Source organism: Drosophila tropicalis, unplaced genomic scaffold, assembly GCF_018151085.1.
Source record: "Drosophila tropicalis isolate 14030-0801.00 unplaced genomic scaffold, ASM1815108v1 contig_979, whole genome shotgun sequence".
NCBI lineage: Eukaryota > Metazoa > Arthropoda > Insecta > Diptera > Drosophilidae > Drosophila > Drosophila tropicalis.
Genome location: NW_027173482.1, coordinates 3,242,935 through 3,266,551, shown reverse-complemented (window position 1 = coordinate 3,266,551; position 23,617 = coordinate 3,242,935). Strand labels below are relative to the sequence as shown.

Here is a 23,617-nt window from a genome sequence, read left to right as displayed (position 1 = left end):
TCTCGGAATGGCTTGAAGTACTTCCTTCTTATTGGAAGTCCACTTCCGAAGCGGGAATCCCGCAGATTGGAGGACCGCTTGAAGCTCTCGTATGGCGAGACGAGCGTCGGCTTCAGTGTGAGCGCCGGCAAGGACATCATCAACATACATGTAGTTCCGAAGGATTTCGCTCGCCTGAGGATACATCGTTTGCACGTCTTGTGCCAGTTGTAAAAGGACTCGGATCGCCAAGAATGGCGCGCAGTTAACCCCAAACGTGACAGTTTGTAACTCGTAATCCTGAATATTGCCGCAGCGGTCTCGGTAGAGGATCCGCTGAAAGGGGGTATGCCTGGGATCGACTCGGATTTGTCGATACATCTGCGTTATGTCGGCATTGAAAACGAATTGAAAGAACCGCCATTTCAGTACCTGAAGCGTGAGGTCGGCCTGAAGAGTAGGACCGGTGTGCAAGACATCGTTGAGGCTGACGCCTTGTGTGGAGGGGCTCGACGCGTTAAATACCACGCGTACCTTAGTGGTGGTGCTATCGGGCTTAAACACCGCATGATGGGGGAGATAGAAGTTTTTCCCATCTTGAGGCGGCGTCACCCGAATCATATGACCCAATTCCTCATATTCTTGAATAATGGCATCGTACTGCGTTTTTAGAACCGGATCCTTGAGAAGGCGTGCCTCATTCCGCAGGAATTGAGCCAGCGCGATCGGTCTTGAGTGGCCCAAGTCAACGCTATTCGGACCTTTGAACGGTAGGGACACAACATATCGGCCGTCCTTTCCCCTTTGGGTGGTCTCCTGGAAGTTCCGCTCGCAGAATGCGTCATCCTCCTTTTCCGGCTTTGCGGGAAGGTCTTCCACCTCCCAAAACTTGGTGAGGAGTACATCAAGCTTTGCTTCGGGACTAACTCGCGTCTGTGCCGCGAAAACGGATCTAGACACCGGGGGGTCAGGAGTGATAGCCCCACACAGAACCCATCCAAAGATGGTTTCTAGCCCGACAAAATCACCAATATCCTTTTTGATCCGTTCTCCGAGGATGTGGGGAAACAGGTCTACACCGATGATCATGTCAATAGGCGCGGGCTTGTTGTAGTACGGGTCAGCCAGGGGGCGATCGAGGCACTGCGTCGGAACCGTATTAAGGAATGGAGCTGTTGGAATGGCCCCTGACAATTTGGATACGACCAGGGCGGAGACCTCAATCTTGTTCAATCTGTCACACGGGGGAGACAGCATTAGCAGACACACCTTGTCGGCGCAGCCTCCATCACTCTGGCCCATGCCAGTAACCGCGGCGTCTACTGGGTAGAAGGGGGGCTGGACCATGCTGAAGACGCGTTCGGAGAGAAAAGTTGAATCGGCTCCCGAGTCGATCAACGCCCGAATATGATGATCCACACCACGATGGTGCAGAGTGACAATCGCAGTGCCTAAAAGGCCTCTGCCTGGGGTAGATGCAAAATAACTTTGAGCATTTGTGAGCTGGTCGCTCGCGGACGGGCGCTCTGTGACGCTGGATGGTGGGACTTGCGCAGCGGATGGCGAGGGCACGGACACATCACTAGGATGCAACAGCGTATGATGACGTTCCTTGCAGGTATGGCAATTATGCGCACTGGAGCAGCCCTTCACTTGATGACCGCGGGCAAAACAGTTCAGACAAAGTCCCTGCTGTCTAATGGTTTCCAGCCGCCTCTGAACAGGCATATCAAGGAAACTAGGGCAGAGCCGTATTGGGTGATTTTCCCGATGGCACAGCTTGCAAGACGCCGATTTGAGCTGAGCTTTCGCTGGAAACGCTTGGACTTTCATCGTTGCAGAGGATTTGCGGGGGCCAATGGGGATGGCTTGGACACTTGGGGCCGACTTATGTTCGTCGGTGGCATCCAGGACCCGATACCGATCGGTAAGAAATTGGTTCAAATCGGACCACGTTGAGACGACAGTCTTATTGGGCACTGATTGCTCCCACAGGAGGATTGTGGCCTTCGGCAATTTACTAGTGCAGATGGCGATAAGTAGGACATCCCAATTCTCAGTACTAACACCCGAACGCTCAAGTGCGGTAAGACACCCTTGAAACGCGGTCTGCAGCTCTCGCAAGGATTTGCCCGACTCTTGTGCCACCGCGGGAATCTGAAGGAGTTGTCTGGCTTGAGTCATGACCAGCAGACGGCTGTTTTCGTACCGTGCGGTGAGGTTCTCCCACGCGGCCTGGAAACCCCTCATTCGTCAGGGGGGACTTAGCCACGATGGTTCTCGCTTCCCCTCGCGTCTTGGCGTTCAAGTGATAGAGCTTCTCCACTTGTGACAAATACGGATTGGCGATATAAATGGCGGCGAACAAATCGCGGAATGTGGGCCATGCTAGGCTGTCGCCATCAAATGTCTCTACCTCACACGGAGGAACTCTATGCCCCGGTGGCCCCGACGGAGCGGTTGGCTGACGCCTAAGAGTCGTCATCTGTACCGAGAGCTGTTCGATGCGTTCTCCGAACAACGTCCCGCATCGCACATATGCCGCGTAAGCGGATTCGTGCTTCGCCTTGATGTGGCTTATGTTTGCCAAGCTTTCCTCGTCGGCTTGGATTGTCAAGGCCTTGTGACAACGGGAGTATTCCATCTCGACAGTTGACCAAAGGGATTTGAGCTGCTCTAAGTGCATTTTAATGGAAAACAAGGGCACTTCAGAAGTTAGAGCTTCACTCTCGCGAGCTTCAAACAGAGTCAATGCGTCGCACGCTATAACGAAATCGGAAAGGGACATTCTGGAGTGTTCTCTACGCTGTTGTGATACGGATCGGGTGACGGGAGCGTCAGAACAGTGCGTCACAACAACGTGCGGAATCTGGGTCTGAGTTGAAAGCTTGGAACGACCTTGGTGTTCCCTCGAGTCTTTAACCGAGAATCTGCGACCCTCAGGTAAGCTGGACGAAGACGGACGGGACCTTGGGGATTCGCTGCGGCTGCGAACTGACGAGAACTTGCGCGAAATATCCGTACGCTTCACGGTCACCGGAGTTGTCGGAGGCCGAACCTTCTCCGGAGTTGCAGAGGGAGACGAAAGACTGTTGGACTTCGGCGCAGTCTTGGACGGCTCCGTGGACATACTCAGGGGACGAGCTTACCGACGAACACCGCGTTTGTGCGCGTCCCTTTTTTTTGTTTTGGAAGTGAGAAGTGGACTGTATGGGGACGCAAGAACTTCCTCACTGTGCACCGCAGGATTGCGGGAGAATTTTTCTCGCGTGTGGCTCGGAAACGAAGCCTCTTTAATGGGGATAGATGCGGAATAATATACGAACGCACGAATGCGGATTGAAAATTACCGATGGGAGTACGTATAAAACAAAACACGGATGAAATATATAAACAAAGATGTATAGGATAAAAGGAAAATACGTTTTTATATAAATCTGGATCTGGATATATATGTGTGCGCAGAATAATGGCCGGAAAAAATTGTATATATAGTTTTTAAATATGAACGGATATATAAATATGGGCCCGATAGTGCTGGAAAAAATTTATATGTGTTTATTTATAAATATGGGCGGATATATATATGAGCGCAAAATACTGGCCGAAACAATTATATATATAATTTATAAATATGGACGGATATATAAATATGGGCCCGATAGTGCTGGAAAAAATATATATGTATTTATTTATAAATATGGGCGGATATATATATGAGCGCAAAATACTGGCCGAAAAAATTATATATATAATTTATAAATATGGACGGATATATATATGTGAGCGCAAAAAGTTGGCCGGAAAAATTATATAAATGATTTATAAATATGGACGGATATATAAATGTGGGCACGATAATGCTGGAAAAATATATATGTATTGTTTTATAAATATGGGCGGATATATAATTAGGCGAAAAAAGAGAATCGGAAATAATGTGATTTAAATTTGGCGCGCTTGAGCCGCCTATCGATATCACGACTCGACTCACGTGTCACCACTACTCCGAAAACAGCTGTCGGCCGCTGTTTATATATTTGGTTTTTGATTTTGTTGTTTAATTATGTATGTGAATAATTTTTTTTTTGTGGTTGTGCGGAAAAACCAAGAACAAGTGTTGTGCGGAAAAACAAGCGAGTGTTGTGCGCAAATAAAACAACCGATCAATGCATATGGACAGATGCTTTGATCTATGTGTGTACGTACATGCATAAGTACACAGGTGAGTATAGATATGTATGCACACGCGTTGTTCACAACAACAAAAAAAACGTAAGTAATTGTAATTTAATTGGATGTGGGGTTGTGTTAAATCAATGCGCGACACCGAAATGTATTATGCGTTGTGGATATGTACATATGTATGTGCAATGTATGACTATGTAAGCATATACATATGTATGTATGTACGTATGTAAGCAAGTGCACCGGTATCCAAAGACGCGCGTGAGGAAATTAATTTCGCACCTAATTCGAACGCGCAAGAAATCGCGGTGCATACGTGAAGTGCTATTTAAAAAAAAAAGAATATTTTTTTTGCCTTTTGTGTCGTGGTAAATGTGCGAAGGGATTGTATGTATATGGATATGTATGTACATATGCGCGTACATCAACAGGTGACGATGTATGTATGTACGTAGATACGCGCGTGTGGAAATAAGTTTGGCATTAAAGATTATTATTCCAACACATAAGAAAACGCGGTGAACACTTTGATTTTTATTTTTCCCTATTTTTTATAACACTTTAATAATTTTTTTTTTTGTTTTTTAAACTTTTACGCGGATTTGGCAAACAGCTGTGGAAATTACATGTACATGTGAATGCATATGTAAAAAAGGTGGATTTGGACAAGTGCGAGGAAAAAAAAACATAAATGAAAATGGATAATCGTGGAATGTAAAATGAGAACGTTGGACAATCACGCTAAGGATTAGGAACTACCATGAAACCTTGGAACAGGTCAGGTATGTACATACAATATGTAAAAGTGTGTAGGTCGCTATGGAGAAGCGGGAAAACCTCACACTTTTAGTAGTATGTAAATGAAATGAATAATGAAATTTTGTACTTATCAGGAATTCCGCCGATGCAAGCTGGAGGAGCGGAAGGATATCCGGCTCGAAGGACCAATGTTCGTGGGGGGCGGAAGGATCCAAATGAAATACAAGGAGTTGGCGGGTGCCAATTTCTTCAGTTTGTGGTGAGCGAGTGGTGAATTAAAACGCACGAGAAACTTCGGTTAACTAAATGTAGGTTTTATTATTTATATAATATTCACAGGTAAACCGGCACACACGGAAATGGTTCGGGTTGAAAGTGATTAACAAATCGTAAAAAAATGCAAGAGAACGGGTGTTCGGGTGAAAGGCTCGATTCTTAGTGATGGCGGTGCCCATTGGAAAAAATCAAGTCACTCCTCCTGGTGTGACCGTAGACGCCGAGGATCAAAAAAACCCTCCTCACTCCTCACCGCTCACTGCTCTTCGCCGCTCACTGCTGTTCACCCGGTGGCGTGAACAACGATGTTTATTCTTAAACATTCTGCAAAGGGCCGCCAAATGTGACGTTTTGGATTTTATTTAGTTGCCCTAAACAAATTATTATTATTAATATTATTTTTAGTAAGATTACTGTTGTTAAAGAAGCATGACGAGCTACACAAGAGAAATTAACCCTAGCAAATCAATGTTTGTATCATTTTCCAAATTGGTTTATTAATATCGCCCGATGTTTAACAATTTTTGCTTCGGGATATCTACCCACTCCTGATGTGTATTACTGTGCTGACCTCCAACCTTTTTATATGGTGGAGACTTTAAAGACCAACTACTTTTACCTCTCGGCTTAAACCAATGTGGCTTTTGCTGGTATTTGAATTTTGAGTGGTTATTCGGATTAAATGTTGTCCCTTTTTGTAATACAGCCTCGGACAATTTGTTACCCGAATTTATTTTTACACTATTTCTTAGATAATCATTATTTAATTTAACGTTTGCCATCTGAATATTTTCATTTTGTACTGGCTCTGGGATATATACTTTTTCTTCCCCAGATTTTACTTTACCTCCGAACTGAGGTCCTGCCGTGGGCCATAAACTTATTTCTTTTACCTCAGCTTTTATCTTACCTCTAAGGTGAGGTCCTGCCGGGGCCCGAAAAGTTATTTCTTGTTTTGTTTTGTTGATGAGCTTGTTTGGACTTGTGTTGTATTTATTTTCACATTTACCTTTTTTCTTCTCCCAACGCTTTTTAAAACCTGTAACATCTATTGTTGGTGCTACTACAGATTTATTTATTTTTGATTTGGTGCATCCCGAGATGATCCAACCAAATTTAGTATTTTGACCTAGTAGGCCATTTATCTTTCTAACTCCCCCTTTTAAGATTTGGGTATATACGTCTACCCCTATTATCATGTCAACCCTACCCGGTTTATTAAAGGTGGGGTCAGCAAGTACGTAGGAATGCCATTTTGACATATCAACATTTGCTATTTTTAACGGAAGAGCTTTTATTAACTTTGGCAAAACAATTGCCTCAACCTTAAGAAGTTTATCCCGTGGATTTCGCGTCTTCACATATATTTTTACTTTATATTTTGATTTTTTGGCTTTTACTAAGGACTCGCCACTTATTTTTGTATATTGTTTAATTTTACGTAACTTTAATATTTGAGCGGCTTCTTCAGATAATATAGTACTCTGACAACCACTATCAATCAAAGCTCTTAATGTTTGAAACCCTCCATTTATTTTCTTAATTTGTATTAGGGCTGTGGCCAACAATTTTTGTTGTGCCGTTACACAGGTATTAACGCTCTCCTGATTTTCTTCACGTATGGTGTCCTCTGCTGCAAAATGAGCAGACCATTTCATTATTGCATCTCTTGTTGCTTGAATGCTTCAAGCATCGTGTGCACAATTGTACTTTTTTTTGCTATTTCCAGCCTTTCTATAGGTGTTAGCGCTTTAAACTTATAGCACAGAAGTGCGCTATGAAAGGGACCTTTGCAGATCGGACAACTATCTTTGAAACCTGCAACCGACGTTTTTTGTAAAGGTTTTTTCTCTTCTTTGCTCATGGCACTTAGTGAGCAATATCTTTGTTCCAAGAATTCCATGACATCCGATAGCAATTGTATTTGCCTTGTTTTTCTAATCTGACTCTCATACAACTGTAGAGTCTCTCTGTCAAATTTCCGAAGTATGTGTTGAGCGAGTATTACGTCAACTTCATCGGACAAATTTGCTTTGATTTTAATTAAGTGTATTATTAATTATGTCAATCACTCCTTTTATACTCTTGGCGGATTCATTGTTGATCATCGGTAAATCAACGATCCGATTTAATTGTTCGGAAAATACCCTGCGATTATTTTCATACCGCTTGGTTAACAGTTCCCAAGCGGCACTATAATTGTCAGCTGAACCTGACAATAGATGAGCTACCATGCTCCTTGCTTCGCCCTTTAACGCGGATTTTAAATAATTAAATTTAAGAGCAAGACTTAAATCTTCTCTTTTTTCAATTAATTCTGTAAATAACTCCACAAACAGGTCCCATTCTCTAGCCTCTCCAGCAAATGTGGGCACCTGAATCTTTGGCAACACCGGTAATTCGCCTCTCACGGTAACATTCTCACTCTTACAATTTTCTTTATTGTTCAATTTCATTTCTAGCATTGGCAATGAATTTCGGACATCAAATTGTAAATCATCCATAATATTCTTTAATTTTGCATCACTTGTTATTACTTGACATGCCTGTACTTTCTCCCACAAATAGTTCATTTTATTAATATATAATGTCCATGTCCCATTGCCTGTTGACTTCAACTCTACTACCTCCAAATATTCCTGGAGCTGTCGGACTCTATCCATAAATATCTCCTGGTTAAGCTTAGGGTTTTCATTACTGGAGGTTGCATTCCCGCGCGACTCTCCTATGCTATCATCAACTATCTCTGACATGTTTGCCTCCGCTTCAACGCACACCAACTTACTAGTGCCTGGTTTTTCTGACTCTCCTATGGCTATAATTTTGGCAACTATCGTTAATGCTTCTTCATGTATTTTATTTCTGAAATAATCATGATCTAAATTTGGAGCAGTCTCAATCAATTTTTTGTTATTAGGTATCCATTGATTCCTTATCTCTTTTACTTCCTCTATAACTTTGTTAGTTATGCTTCTAGGATCTAGTGCTTCCAACTGCCTTAACCTGGTATGTAACCCTGCCTGCTTCTCTAACACTTTTGCAGCCTTATTAGTGAACATTTTTGTTTTATAGGATATCGATTTAATTTATAATGATAATATTAAAATATGTAGGTTGATGTAAGTACTTATGAGTATTTTAATTTATATCTTATCTGATGATCCTGTTCGCTGCTGCTTGTCCGCCAATGGGTAGAGTTCGCCGTTTTATTTTTTATTGTTTCGTCGCTCAGCTGCTGTTGTCCAGGGCCTATGGGCTCAGGCGGTACCGGTGCCGGATTTCGCACCAGATTTTCTTATACTGGCACTTTTCCAGCCTCTTCTTTGCAACTATCTTGTTGCTCTGCTGCTGTTGGTAGTTGCCGACTTGCAACTACATATAGTGTACATATGTATATAACTATACACTAGTTAACTTTTTTTTTCGATATTAGGGCTTCGAATACGCCACACACGAACTTTATATTGTTCTTTTTTTTTACCGCCGCCGAAATTGTTGCAGTTGCTCGCCAAACTGCCTTTATATACTCGGTCGCACGCACTTTTTATTTATTAAGCAATATTTTGCTTTAATTTTATACTCTGTCTCTTACCACTGGTGGGGGAAAACAAGAGTTATTTATTTTGCTACCTTTAGCTGGTCTAAGCATTTACACTTGCATTAGATCTCAAACTCTTAAGGAGCTGATTGAACCTCTGAGTCTCTTACCACTGGTGGGGGAAAACTACAGAGTTCTTTCTTATTTTGCTACCTTTAGCTGGTCTTAGCATTTACACTTGCATAAGATCTCAAACTCCTAAGGAGCTGATTGAACCTCTGAGTCTCTTACCACTGGTGGGGGAAAACTACAGAGTTCTTTCTTTTGCTACCTTTAGCTGGTCTTAGCATTTACACTTGCATAAGACCTCAAGCTCTTGAGGAGCTGATTCACTCTCTGAGTCTCTTACCACTGGTGGGGGAAAACAAGAGTTATTTATTTTGCTACCTTTAGCTGGTCTAAGCATTTACACTTGCATTAGATCTCAAACTCTTAAGGAGCTGATTGAACCTCTGAGTCTTTTACCACTGGTGGGGGAAAACTACAGAGTTCTTTCTTTTGCTACCTTTAGCTGGTCTTAGCATTTACACTTGCATAAGATTTTAAGCTCTTAAGGAGCTTATTGAACCTCTGAGTCTCTTACCACTGGTGGGGGAAAACTACAGAGTTCCTTTTTCTCGAAGGACCAAACATGATCCATCCGGCTCGAAGGACCAAAATGAATAGGGATTCCGGAGGAGAAGAATAACCCAATCTTCATTCGTTGAATTCAAAATATGAACTGATTTTATTAACAAAAAAGTTTATATAGGGAATCTTAGGCTCTAGGAGGTAACAATTGTTCTTAAAATATCTTATTCTAATGAGACTCAAACCCAAGATTTAGGGGTTGAAAATTATTATTATTTTGGGTACGGCTTCGGCCACTTGACATCCTGCCGTTGTGATCTTTAAAAGTGTTTTTCTACAATGTGTGTGGCTGATTGTAATTCTAGTCATATGCTAGATTACTTGTTTGTGACAAAAGTACAGTTGTATTATGTTTTCTTTAGTGCATCTGATTTGGTGAAGCCGCTTCAGATAAACACGATGTTTATTCTTAAACACCTACACTTAATTCAAAATTTCTTGTTTTTCATCATATAGTAATTTTCTATAAGCCTTTGCTTTGTGTAACATAACTCCAGCTCTATTCATCCTTTTGAATATATCCTTATGAACTTTTTGAGCTTTTTGGGGGTCTAGTTTATGCCCTGCTTCAATTCTTATCAGTACTTTATCTCCTACACTTAATTCAAAATGTTTGGTTTTTCATCATAAACTAATTTTCCATAAGCCTTTGCTTTGTGTAACATAACTCTAGCTCTATTATATGCTATTTCCAATCTAAGCTTTACTTGCTTAGAATAATCATTTAAATTGTAAATAGGATCTACTTTATTAATTTTGTAAAAATCTATGAACTGCTTTGGTAATCTGGTAATCTGCCGTGTTAAAACAATAAGTGAACTATTGAATCCAAACATCCCAATCAGTTTTGACTGCAGAGATATATGAACGAATGTAGTAGAGGTGAGATTCTTGATCTTCATGTACTTGCATAAATCTGTTATGATCTTGTTTTTATACTCTGTTCCCATGTCCAAAATAAACGTCTTCATTGGGGCGTACCTGAGTATGAAAAAAAAATTTAGATAACAATATGAAATATTATGTCTAATATAGTTTAGAGCGTACTAGCTGCTATGGCCTTCGACGCATGAAAAAAATTGTTTTGCGACATTGTTTGCGCTTTTACTTTTGATTGGCCATGTTTCGATTGTGGAAGTGGACCAACTGTATCCAGGGTCATTTGAGTTTTCGTATGTGTCGTTGTTGTAAACTTCTGGTATTTTAGACATCTATGTACATATGTACGTACTCTTTTATATGACGTGTCATATTTCCAGTTGTAGTGTCTTTTGATTTTCGCTAGCATCTGATTTTCAATTGTAACTTCTAATAATATTTATCGTTGAGTCAATGACAGATGTCTGGTTTTTGCAGCAAATTCAATAAGTAGTCTCCATTTGATTTAACCTTTCGTATCGTGCCTGACATCTTTGTTGCATACTTGGAGTCCAGCACACCAAATAAGCCGTTCGCAATGTTCGCAGTTATATCTAATAGTGATCGTCGTTGGCGTTCTATGTGAAGGAGATCATTTCCTGTCCGTAGCTCTGAGTTGACATGCTCGAAATGTTTTTGCATTGCGCTGCAAGCCTCTGGAACCTTCATTAACACGCATATTTCTCCAACCTTTACTACTCTGTCTGAAAATGTCTTCAGGCCGGCCCAATATGGTTCGAGATCGTAATATGCCACAATAGTCCAGTCAGACATTGCTATCCGTCCTGTGCCATCATTAGGCAGATCGTCATTGCCAACGGTGGCTGACCGAAAGACAAACCTCTTTTTGTCTCTGGTTCGGCAGTGTCCTCGATATCAGAATTTTCTTGGGAATTCGATTCTGTGTCATTTGTCTCGATTTTACGTTTAATCGCCGTCTCTCTAAGCAAGGGAGCCAATTTATGGATAGCCTGCTTGTAGGTGCCTCTGGCTGTTTTGACGTCCACCACACTGCAAGATTGGCACATTCTCCTCCTTTAGAATTGCCATCATTCCTTCTTTGACGTTGTTATAGGGTTTCTTCGATTTGGAGGTACCCAGTCACTGCATCTGAGTAGTTAGCGTGATATACCATTGCAATGCTTTTACCGCATTGTCCTGGACTTTGGTCATGTCGTTCATTTGTTGTTCCATTAGTTTCATCTGATTTTCAATTGTGGCTTCGTCTTGCTTCATGATATTTATCGTTTCACTGACTACAGATGTCTGTTTTTGCAGCAAATTCAACAAGTAGTCTTCATTTGATTTAACCTTTCGTATCGTGCCTGACATCTTTGTTGCATACTTGGAGTTCGCAGCTATATCTAATAGTGATCGTCGTTGGCGTTCTATGTGAAGGAGATCGTTTCCTGTTCGTAGCTCTGAGTTGATATGCTCGAAATGTCTCTGCATTGCGGTGCAAGCCTTCATTAACACGCATATTTCTCTATCCTTTACTACTCCGACTGAAAATGTCTTCAGGTCGGCCCAATATGGTTCGAGATCATAATATTATTACATTATCCTCCTTTAGAATTACCATCATGCCTTCTTTGACGTTGTTATATGGTTTCTTCCATTTAGATGTACTCTGCAATTCCTGTAGGGACTCCTGAGACCATTGTGTCCAGAATGTATGCTTAAGCCGTTGCACTAATTCCCATTGCTCTGGAATCGATCGCTGTGTTATTGGTTCTACATCTGGTTGGGCTACTAATGGTTCTCCGATCAATAGGTGGCCTGTGGTTAGAGCTGTTAAGTCGTTGGGATCGTCTGAGTTTGGGGTTAACTGGGGTTAGGAGAGTTCAGCACTGCTTCAACATTGACAATGATGGTAGACAGTTGTTCAAACGTTAAGTTTGCTGTCGATACGTTTTTCAACAGTAAATGCTTAGCGGACTTTACCGCAGCTTCCCATAATTCTCCGAAATGTGGAGACCGTGGTGGTATGAACTTAAATTGCACTCCTTTTTGGTTGCAAAATTCCTTGATAGTACCTGCTGCCTTTTCTGAAAGAACTGTATCGGTCAGTTTCTTAAGTTGGTTGTTTGCTCCAACAAAGTTTGTTGCATTATCGCATCTGGCATCTTCCTTCGCGCCCAATAAAACGCTGAAGCGCACCCACAAATGAGGAGGTGGAGGTGGTCTCCGACCAACTCCAAGTGTACTGCCTTGGTTGCAAAGCATACAAATACTGCAATGTAAGCTTTGTCGGGACGTTTTCCTCGAACCTTATGGTGGATCCAGAATGGTCCACAATAGTATACTCCGGCATTGAGAAAGGGTCTATTCTGAGATACCCGATGCTCAGGTAAGTCGCCCATGATTTGTTTAAACAACTGAGGCCGGTACTTGGTGCATACTACGCAGCCCTGGATCACATTCCGGACCATCGGTTTCATCTTAATGATGTGGTACTGTTGCCGAGCTATCCTGCGTGGTGCATCATTTCTACCACCGCATCATTATACGGTAAGAGATATGGACTCCTTGTTTCCTTTGATACTGGTGCTTGTTGTAGCCGAGTTGCTAGTCGGATGATTGAATGTTTATCCAGCGGTTGATAAGCTCGTTTCTTTAAATGTCGTAATTCATATGCAAATCTTGTTTCTTAAATTTGCTTGATGATTATTCTGCTTGCTTGGTCCAATTCTTCCAACTCTAATTAGTTGTTGGTTTTCTATTCTGCTTGTGACATAAGCGTCGCACATACGCCACTATTCGCTCTAGCCGGTAAAATGAATTTCTGTGATTTACCGAATATACCCATTCACTTGTGTTGTTTGCAGTGGCAGCCATCATGCTAAATACCTTGGTGTTCTTCTCAGCGGTATCTATCGTGTGTTCTGTGGGCTTAAATGGTGCTGGCCAGCCACGTTGTGGTCCATGCAAAAATAGAGATGATATGCCTCGAGACAGAACATCAGCTTCGTTGAGCGCTGATGACACATGACGCCATTGCCTTGGATGTGATACTGCATGAATTTTGGTCAACCGATTAGCCACAAACGTGTGAAAATGTGATGCCCGTGAGTTAATCCAACACAGTACTATTGTTGAGTCTGACCAGAGTAATGATTCAACACTTTCTGATCCTAATTGGAGATCCTGTCGAACTCTATCTGTGAGTTCAGCTCCAAGTACAGCTGCACATAGTTCCAGCCGGGGTAGTTTCTGCTTTTCAAGAGAAGCCACTCTCGACTTGGCGCACAACAATCTGACCGAAATTTGGCCATTTTTATAGGTTGATCGGACATAAACTGCCGCTCCATACGCCTTTTCTAATGCATCAACAAATGTATGTAGTTCCTTTGTAATGGGGACCTTGCCATCAAAAATATGCCTTGGAATTTTCATGTGGTTTAATGTCTGTACATTCTCTCTGTAGGCTACCCATTGCTTCTCCAAATACGGCGGCAGGTCATAATCCATTTCATTTCGTTCGGTAGCAACATGTTGAAGAAACATTTTCGCTCTTACCACTACCGGTGCGAACAGCCCTAGAGGATCGAAGACTTGACCGACTTCAGATAGGACCACTCTTCTGGTTATTCGTTTTGTATGCTTTTGAGCCTTTCCACATAATTGATCTTCTTTCGGTGCCTATATGATTCCCAATGTTTTCACACTTGTTTTTTCCAGTGTGTCACCGAGATTGTTGTCAGCAATCGTATCTTCCTTTGGAAGTTTAAACCCTTAGGCCTAAGGATTTCTAGAAGCTCTTGTCTTATTTGCAGGGCTTCTGGTAAACTGTCTGCTCCTTTGAGACAATCATCAACATAAAAGTCATTTTTAATGCGTCGAGAAATATGGGGCTGATGTGGTTCCATAAGTCACTGTTTTTAAACGATAAAACTTTAGTTCTTGACTTGGATCCTCTCTCCACACAATCATCTGATTGAATTCATCGGGTTCATAGGGTTTATCCAAACTTGTCTAGACATATTTTCTATATCCGCAGTGAACACATATTTGTGTGTCCTGAACTGCAGAAGAATTGAGAAAAGTTGACTCTGTTGAACTGGTCCAGGATATAAAATGATGTTCAGTGATTTTCCTGATTATGTTTTGCGCGATGCATTTATACCACTCTTAGCTTGGTGGTGACACTTTCCGGCTTTAGTACACAGTGATGCGGCCGCCGCCGTGTGCAGACGTATTTTTTTAATGCACTCCTCAAAATTTAGTGTAAAAACCAGAGGGCCGGGGCTAACTTCGACCGCGTCAAAGTTTGTATACCCTTGCAACTTTTTTGGTAACTCTTTCCTTACCTATTAGCCATCAATGTGGAAGAACGTTTTATCTAAAATGGCTTATGTTTGCGAAAGAATGGCCTACAATCATAGGAAATAACGAAGATATTGGTCATAATCACTCTTTTCCACCGATCGTTTCTAAAGACACTGTTTTCGACCGATCGTTCCTATGGGAGCTATATGATATAGTCATCCGATCTTGGCACAGTAGTTTATAGGCGTAATAAACTGTATAATATTAAGTTTCACGATAAAAAAAATAACGAAGTTATTGAGAAAAGTCACTGTTCGTGACTTTGGGGTTTGTATGGGAGCTATATGATATTGTGGTCCGATCCGGCTGAACCCCTGCAAAATTTCAGCTCTGTAGCTCCTACGGTCTAGGAGGAGTTTGCGTTGATCCAGACGGTCGGACGGACGGACATGGCTAGTTGAAGTCGCCTCGTCGTGCTGATCAAGAATATACATATATACTTTGTTTGGTGGGAGATGCTTCGTTCTATGCGTTGCACACTTCTGACCAAAATTAATATACCCTTTTTGCAAGGGTATAATAAAAAAGATCGCATTTGCAAAAATTGTGTAGGCCCTCAGAGACGCCTTTTTACAATCATATTGCTATTAGTTTGTTCTAATAGCAATAAATACTAAGTTGCAACAACAAAGTGTGTAATTTTTTTTGGAAAAGTCATGTCCACCAATTCGTGCCCAAGCTCTCTTGATCCCCACCAGCAACAGCTACAAGAACTAATTGTACAACAACAACGTGAGCGTCGACTCTCGGTCCAACGCAACAACGCATACTTTTCGGTGGTGTCGCCGACCCCACTGAATGCTACCGTAAGCAATAACACCGAAAGTGCAAGCCACTCAGCAATCAACGGCAATTTACCGTGGAGAGAGCAGTGTGCTTCTCCATCAATATCGATAACTGGGTCACCGATTGCACCGACCAGCACCGTCAGCTCGTTAACAGCAACTACGGCAACGTCTGCCGAAGTATTGACCTGCCTCAAGCCGTCAACGACAAGACGCGCAGAGTCAGCCACAAGAATTAACCCAACGCCTTCTGTCCACACTGGAATGGATAGATATATTAAAATAACTAAGCGGAAGCTAAGCCCGCAAAAGAAAAAAAGTGGCAATACGCCGAAAATAACCAAACCTAATGAGCGAGTAGCACTCCAAAGCGGGAATCGTTTTAAAATTATTGCCGATCAAGCTGGCGCTGAAGATAAAGTTAAATCGGCTAGACCACCCCCTTTATACATCCGTGGAGCCAACTGCAGAGCCCTGATTTCGAAGCGAGTAAAAACAGTAGGGGCAAATAATTTTGTTGTAACCCCTCTCAATAGGGGTGACATAAAAGAAATTAAACGTCAAACTCAAACTAAGGACAATTTCCGCATCATCGAAAAGTACCTCCGTAATGCTAATATCAACTTCTATACCTACCAACTAAAAAAGCAGTAAAGGGCTCCAGGTTGTGTTAAAGGGGATTGACCCATCGGTCCCAACTCAAGAAATAGCAGACGCATTGGCCGAAAAAAACTTTGCGGCGAACATCATAAAGATAGCATTTGCACCAAGGACAGAAACAACGTCGCACTAAGACTATGCAGTAACTGTGGGAACCACACGGCCAACTACAGAGGATGTCCTGTCTTCAAGGATCTTAAATTACACCTAAACGGGCGAAAAACCCCAGTTGGACCAAAAATCACCTTCAACGCCTCTAAAACTAGACCGGAGGTATTCTTCGCCAAGGCTGTTAGATCATCTAACATGCCTGCTACATACGGTCCTAGTGTATCCTTCGCTTTTGTGCTCCGAACTGGACAGACGGAGCCCACGAACGAGACCCCGTCACTCCACCATCTACAGAATCCGCAACCTAGCGCACCAAAACTTGGCCATCAAACTCCAAGTGGCTTAGAGGCCCTATTTATCTCACTGAATCAAAACATGACCGCTTTTATGACGTTCATGCAAAACTGTATGCAGGAACTGATGCTGAATCAAAACCTGCTTTTACAGAAGGTTATCGAGAATCCTACTGTAACGATCCTTTCTCGTCCTTCGGGATATTTATAATATCTCTTGGGCTAGGTTCGGCACAACAAAATTTATTTTGTGCCCCGGTGAAATCAGAACAGCTTTGTTTATTGATTTGTTTTTTTATAATACGTTTATTTGCGATCGTTATGGGCTTGATTGGCTATGACAAGTTTCTCTGCGGTAGGTCTGGACTTGGACAGCGTTGTCGAATCACTTCGAATCCCTCGTCGTCCCTTCTTGCCTTCCTTTTGCTCCTGCAACCGTTGCGGGTCGTTGTCTCGGCCTGTATCGTGTGCTTGGTTGGTGCTCCACACCTCTGCACCCCTTTCGCTATGCTTGTTGAGATGGCTTTCGCTTTTTGGTTCTGGGATAAATCCCGTAGCTACTATCACGAAGCAGGATGTTCCTCAGCAATTGGTAATCGTCAGGATATATAGATCCCGGAATTTCCGGCGGTAGGATATATCCTCGTGCCTACCACTGACTTTGGATACTCCTGGAAATGCTTGGCTTCTCTCCAACTCACTCTAGCTTGGGTACGGTGTTTACTATCCTTATTTAAGGATTTGTTGCTGTCGAAATGAACTGTACAGGTTACTCGTAAGGCCTGTATAGTTCCTTGTTTTTCCTTTGCTCCTTCTGTTTCCTTGATAAGTTCTTAAGGTTACTCGTAAGGCCTTAATTACTTGTTACTTGATCACGACTTGATGACTTGATGCCTTGGTTGACAGACGTTGCCTTTATATATGCAGTTCCCATGGCCTCAGGAACACATTGGTGTGGTACCGCTATACAGCTGGTACATTTCCATCGGCCCTCTGCTTTCACCCACGCATTCACTTGTTGCCATGCGTGGTGAAAGTCCCGCAAATCCTTGGCGCATGTGTCCACTTTCTCTGTGGCTGCGCGCCCATTTATTCCTTGTCCCTGTCTTTCTCGTTTGTACATATTGACTTGCATCACTTTCTCGCATTGGCGTCGCCTTTCTATTGGCCGCCCTTCGTATCCCGTTGACTCTCTCTGCTTTCATCGCTGCCTTTGCCCGTCGCTCCCTTTGATCCACTTGTCATACCCAATTTCGCACATATTCTCTCCTTATTATATTTACATACATATATATGACAATTATATTAACTTAAGCTATTGTTTAACGATAATCATATTGATTAAATTAACATACGAAATCGTTTAATTTCCCATACAAGGCCCTTTCATACGCATATCGTATCTGTTAGATAGCGGGCTTCCCCATTGTTCATCCCCCCCCTTCGATTCGCATATTCCCCTATCCAATCCACAAACCATCATTGCTTCAAACAAAGCATGCATGCCCCGCACCCGTCTCATGGGCTTGCTTGGCCCTCACTTTTATTTTCTCTCGCTCCCCAGATTTTGGCTGCTCGCAATCTAACTGCTTTCATTCTCATGAGCGTGACGTAGGCAGAGAGTGCGCTATTGGTCACCGATACTCTCCCTCACGCATAGTGTACGTATGTCATGCGTGTACACTTATTCAGCGTATTCTAATGCATGCACTCATATTTGCCTCTCTGTGCTCTTAATTTGCAAAAGTAGGCCAATGCCCCCGTTTGTGTGCAATTATGCAGTCAAGCCGGGTTCCATTTACTCTTATACAGCCACTAATACTCATTATGTTTCCCACGCATCTTCCCGCTTGTACGAAATCGCCAGCGGTTGCGTGGGGTTCGATCGGCCATGTTCGACCGGCCTCTTCCATTAGCTCTTATACGACCGAACTTATCGTATTATGTTTCCCACGCATCTTCCCGCTTGTACGAAATCGCCAGCGGTTGCGTGGGGTTCGATCGGCCATGTTCGACCGGCCTCTTCCATTAGCTCTTATACGACCGAACTTATCGTATTATGTTTCCCACGCATCTTCCCGCTTGTACGAAAATCGCCAGCGGTTGCGTGGGGTTCGATCGGCAATGTTCGGCTGGCCTTGTTTATTTGATCATTTACATCCGATTTCACTCTTATACTTTAGTTTGTGTCTTGGCTGCGTTTGTATCTTATGTTTTGTGGCTTTGTATCTTGTTTGTTGTAGCTTGTTTGTTGTGTGGGACATTATTCTTGTGTATATAATGTTCCTCACACTCCCCCTTCTTCGGGAGGGATTTGCCCTCCCCTGTCCCTTGTACCTTGTGTTTGTTTTCTGTATGTGTATTTTCTAATCTCGTATTTGTGCATTTAGTATGTTTGCATTTGTAGCTTTGGCCTGTGTTTTGTGTTTTTTTTTTTGTTTTCTTTGGTTTTGGCTTGTCTGTTGCTTGTTTTGTGTGTTTTGCTTATTTTGTGTTTTTCTTTGGTTTTGGCTTGTCTTGTGCTTGTTTTGTGCCTTTTTTTTTTCTTGGGACTCAGCTCGCATCTTTTATTGGTCAATTGGCATCTTCTAATGTTGGCGATTACTGAGTATCTTTTCTTAAATGTTGTCGGATTAGGGCATCTTTTCATTGTTTGTTCCTTTTTTTTTTCTTGGCCCGTTCCGCATCTTTTTTTACTTACTAACTTATTTCTAATTTTTTTTTTTTGTTGTTTTTTTTTTATTGTTTTTCCCTAAATACCCTAACTACCCCCTGTGCAATTCTAATTCTATACCTAATTCTACCCGCCCACACTAATCTTACTGATCTTGGCCCCTCCTGTTGGGCCATTTGCCCCACCATTTCTGAGACCGTCTCCGGCCATTCGCTCTCTTCCACTGCCTCATACCTCTCATGCCCGTCTGGCGCTGGGCAAGACAACTGCCTGGCCAATATTGGCCGAACACTTTCATTTTGCACCGTGGGTGCAGACATTTGTCTCTTTAATGCCGGTCTTGGCCACACCCACGGGCACTCTTGGGAGTCGAGTTGCTGTTGTTGAAGTTGCTGCTGCTGATGTTGCTGTGGCTCCTGCTGTTGTTGCTCTGGCTTTTCTTGCTGTTGTTGTTGTTGCTGTGGCTGCAATTGTTGTTGCATCAATTGTAGCTGCAGTTGTTGCAGTTGTTGTTGCTGCTGCACTTGTTGCTGGCATTGTTGCAGTTGTTGTTGCTGTTGCTGCACTTGCTGCTGGCATTGTTGCAGTTGTTGTTGCTGTTGCTGCACTTGCTGCTGCCATTGTTGCAGTTGTTGTTGTTGCTGCAACTGTTGCTGCCATTGTTGCAGTTGTTGTTGCTGCTGCATTATCAGCGCCAGCCGTTCCCTCGCCCGCTTCAACTGCTCCTCCTCCTCCTCTCGGCTTTTCTCCCACGCCAGCAGATCCCTCTCAGCTTCCTGCTGCTGCAGGATCTGCTGACGCCACCAACTCATCCATTGCGTGCACTCGGCCGCGGCCCGTTCTGCCTCCCAATCTATGCTCATCACTTTTCCTGCCATCCGCTTCTTCGCATATTTGTTGCTTCAGTTGGCTGATGTGTGCTTGTCTGGTTTTTTTCGTTTCTTTGTGCCGTATTTTGCATATGACCGGAGATGCAAAGCCTATCACTTCATATGGGCCTCCAAACTTTGGTGCCAGCTTTGCTGCGAATCCTTCTGCAGCATTTGAAAGGTGGTGTTCTTTTGCCCATACCGTTGCTCCAATCACTGGTCTCCATTCTCTTCGTCTCAGATTGTAATGGCGGGCCTGATCCTGTGCAGCCGTTTCCAGATTTCGCCGTATTAGTTCGAACAGCTCTTGCATTTGTTTTACCTTCGCGTCTGGTGGTATCGTTTGCTTCCCTGTGCCTATCGTGACATTATCGTATAGTGCACCCGGCATTCTTGGTTCACGCCCCTGTATTACATACGCTGGCGTGAATCCTGTTGCCTCTGATTGGCTTGTATTCACTGCTAGAGTTATTTCTGGCCAGCTTTCATCCCAGTTGCGTTGATTTTCCCCCGTAACCTGAGCAATCATTGTTTTTACTGTTCTATTTGCTCTTTCGGTTGGATTTTCTTGTGGCGTGTACGGTGCTGTCAGTTGGTGTTGGCATCCCCATTCTCCTAACATTTTTTTGAATATCCTGCTAGTGAATTGAACTCCATTGTCCGTTATCACCATTTTTGGAGCTCCGAATCGAGATAGTATCCTCTCTCGAAAGGCCTTAACTAGACTTTCTGCAGTTGCCTTCCGCATCGGTATCAGTTCTGTCCATTTCGAAAACCTGTCAATGATTACTAGTAGCATCGAATTTCCGTGTTTCGATCTTGGCAACGGTCCTACAAAGTCAGCGCATACTGTAGCCCATGGTTCTTCCGGAATTTGTGTTAGCATCTTTCCCGCTGCCTGCTGTTGGCTGGGTTTATATTGTTGGCATATCGTACACTTTCCTACAAATGTCCTGATATCTCGTTGCATTCCTGGCCAGTAATATCTTGCTGCAGCCCTGGCAGTAGTTCGCCTGCTCCCTGTATGCCCTGCTGTTGTTGCCGTGTGGTTTTCGGCCATTACTTGATCACGTAGTGTTTTTGGCACACATAGTTTCCAAGCTACCACTTCTTCTTGGCCTGCTCTGTGCGGAATGTTCCTGTATACCTGACTATTTTCTATAATGTAATCCGGATATTTCTGTGGTTGTTGTTTTATTTTTCCCATTATGTCTTGAATCCACCCACACTCATTGTTTGCTTGTCTTAATCTGGCACCATTATCTATTATTCTTTTGCACCCTTCCATTGGTTGCCTTGACAAAGCGTCTGCGACAATGTTTAATTTGCCCTTTCTGTATGCTATTTCGAAATCGTATTGTTGCAGTTCCAGTGCCCATCGGGCTATACGGCCCGTAGGGCTTTCTATGCTATTCAACCATTTCAACGCCATGTGATCTGTTACCACTTTAAATCGGTATCCTTCAAGGTATGGTTTTAGTTTGCGTATTGCCCATACTATCGCTAGGCATTCCTTTTCTGTTGCCGAATAGTTCTTTTCCGCTGGGTTTAATTCTCTTGACAGGTATGATAGCACTCTCTCTCCATCCTCAGTGTTTTGTACCAATATGGCTCCTAATCCCATGTTACTTGCATCCGTCTGGAGCACAAACGTTTTTGTGAAGTCTGGACATGCCAATACTGGGCCACTCGTCAGCCTTTCCTTTACAGCATCGAATGCTGCCTGATGCTCCTCGCTCCAGTGCCACTTTGTTCTCTTCTTTAGTAGTTCGTTCAATGGGTGTGTTAGTGCTGCAAAACCTGGTACGAACCGTCTGTACCAGGATGCCACTCCTAAGTACTGGCGTAATTCCTTTGTGCAAGTTGGTGGTTCTAATTGGGCTATTGCGGCCACCTTTTCTGGGTCCGTTGCAATACCGTTTTCTGTCACCAAGTGGCCTAGAAATTTTAGCTCTTTTCTAAAGAATTGGCACTTCTCGGCATTAATTCTCAAGTTTGCTTCCTTCAATCCCTGAACACTTCTTGTAGATGATTCATGTGTTCTTCGATTGTTTTGCTCACTATCACAATGTCATCTTGGTATGCGAATGCGTTTGTTATCATTTCTGGGCCAATGACTTGGTCCAGTGCGCGTTGGAAAGTTGCTGATGCTGAGTGTAAACCGAATGGCATTACTTTCCATTGGAATAACCCCTTCCCTGGGACTGTGAATGCCGTCATTGGTCTACTTTTCTCTTCTAACGGAATCTGCCAGTATCCGTCCTTCAGATCTAAGCTGCTTATGAATTTTGCTTCGCGTAGTTGATTCAAGATGTAATCGATGCGTGGCATTGGGTATGCATCCTTTATAGATTTTGCGTTAATCTGTCTAAAATCTACGCATAATCTCCATTTGCCTGTCTGTTTCTTTCTCACCATCACTATGGGTGAGCTATATGGGCTTTGCGATGGTTCTATGCATCCCATTGTCAACAGTTCGTCGACCTTTGCATTGATTTCTCCTTGTATTTTCGGGTTTTTCGGGTAATACCTTTGTTTTATTGGGATATCGTCCTTCATCGTTATGCGATGTATCCCCACCTTTGACAGTCCCTTAACTTTCCCTAATTCCTTCAATTCCTGACTCAGAAAGCTTTGTATTTCTTGCTGGTCACTCTTCTGAGTGACCATGATGGAAATTCTTTCTACGCGCCTGCCCTGTATTCGCCTTACTGTCGGTATTCGCACTTTGTGGCCACCACACGATATTTCTGTGTTCATAATCCGGAGGAAATTCCACCCCAATATTAGCGCATCCATTCCTTCTGGCATGACCAGAAATGGCATGTGGATTTCCTTGCGTCCGAATCTCACGCATCCTGTCCATTGCTCTTCAATGTCTCGCACCTTTCCGTCTGCCATGTATACCTGTTTGTGTGTGTTCTCCCATTTTCCCTTATTCCTCACTGTTTCCAATATCTGCTTGCTGATGAAGCTACTCGTGGCTCCGGAGTCAATTGTCGCTTTCATCTGTATTCCTGCTACTTCGATAATCGCTGACAATTGATCCTCTTCTTCTACTAGTTGGCCTATTAGTGGTGCGGAGCTTGTTGGCTGGGTCCCTGCTCGCCCCTGATAGACTGGAACCGCCTTTCGTTTCCCGGACTCCAACAACATTCTTTCGTCCTTTTGCCCACTTTTCCACACTGCCAGCAGAAATTGAGTCTCTGATTGTTGCATTCCCTGGCCCAGTGTCCGGCTCCCCCGCATCTGCGGCACGCCTGATTCGGGTTCAGGACTTTTCCGTCTCGGACGTTCTTGTTTTCTTGGTTTGGTCTCGAATGATTCTCCATGCTGTTGTCCTGGCATCTTCGGCACTGTGTGACTGGTGGCCCGTGATTATTTCCTCCTCTGTGGTTTGATTGGTTGTTATGTGTTCTTTGAGCATTGTTTTCGCGATGGAACTCGAATCGCTCTTGTTCGAGCATCTCGTGTTCTTCTGCCAACTGCATCAGCTCATCTAGATCTCTGACCCTGTGCGGCCGAACGAATATTTTTAGATCTGGAGT

At 43.2% G+C, this 23,617-nt stretch overlaps 1 protein-coding gene and 1 long non-coding RNA gene across 3 annotated transcripts in view; both read left to right on the top strand.

The window, feature by feature from the left end:
• LOC137586292 (BOS complex subunit NCLN) overlaps positions 1–23,617 on the top strand; it is a 192,668-nt gene that overhangs the window by 80,308 nt on the left and 88,743 nt on the right. The window lies entirely within an intron of this gene.
• On the top strand, positions 3,350–5,667 carry LOC137586293 (uncharacterized). 2 transcript variants are annotated; one of them, XR_011033748.1, is made up of 4 exons: positions 3,350–4,254; positions 4,781–4,949; positions 5,061–5,185; positions 5,266–5,667. It is a non-coding gene; the product is annotated as an uncharacterized lncRNA (long non-coding RNA). The 2 variants fall into 2 exon arrangements; XR_011033747.1 differs by having other exon boundaries at positions 3,355–4,204.